Source organism: Halyomorpha halys, unplaced genomic scaffold (assembly GCF_000696795.3).
Source record: "Halyomorpha halys isolate HHAL.00 unplaced genomic scaffold, Hhal_1.1 Scaffold451.1, whole genome shotgun sequence".
NCBI classification, from domain to species: domain Eukaryota; kingdom Metazoa; phylum Arthropoda; class Insecta; order Hemiptera; family Pentatomidae; genus Halyomorpha; species Halyomorpha halys.
The window spans coordinates 235,080-235,410 of record NW_027113598.1 but is presented as its reverse complement, the minus strand read 5'-3'; the positions used below and the strand labels follow the sequence as shown (position 1 = coordinate 235,410).

The 331-nt window shown below is 27.2% G+C and overlaps 1 protein-coding gene across 1 annotated transcript in view; it reads right to left on the bottom strand.

Annotated features, from left to right (window-relative positions):
* LOC106682919 (tRNA wybutosine-synthesizing protein 4) overlaps positions 1–331 on the bottom strand; it is a 13,005-nt gene that overhangs the window by 7,385 nt on the left and 5,289 nt on the right. The gene's annotated exons all lie outside the window — the stretch shown is intronic.

Genomic DNA, 331 nt, shown 5'->3' with positions numbered 1-331 from the left:
ACATGTGGCAATAATATTTATATTCATTACGATTTCGCAATTTAGAAATAGAATACATTTTTATAACATAGCAACACCATTGTTTCCTTGTCTATACTTTGTCTACCACCCTTAGACCATTTTGTTGGTTATAAATCATTTATTTTGAGTGAAACTAAGTTGCCATATGAAAAAAAATCACACAGAAATAAAAGTCGAACCCCCAAACTGTATTCAGTTCCCCTAAATCTTTTTAAATTTATTATTATTTATCATTACAATAATATTTAAAAATAAAAGACAGAGTATTAAGATAAATTCCAACAAATCCCATCAAATCACCTTTACCCTT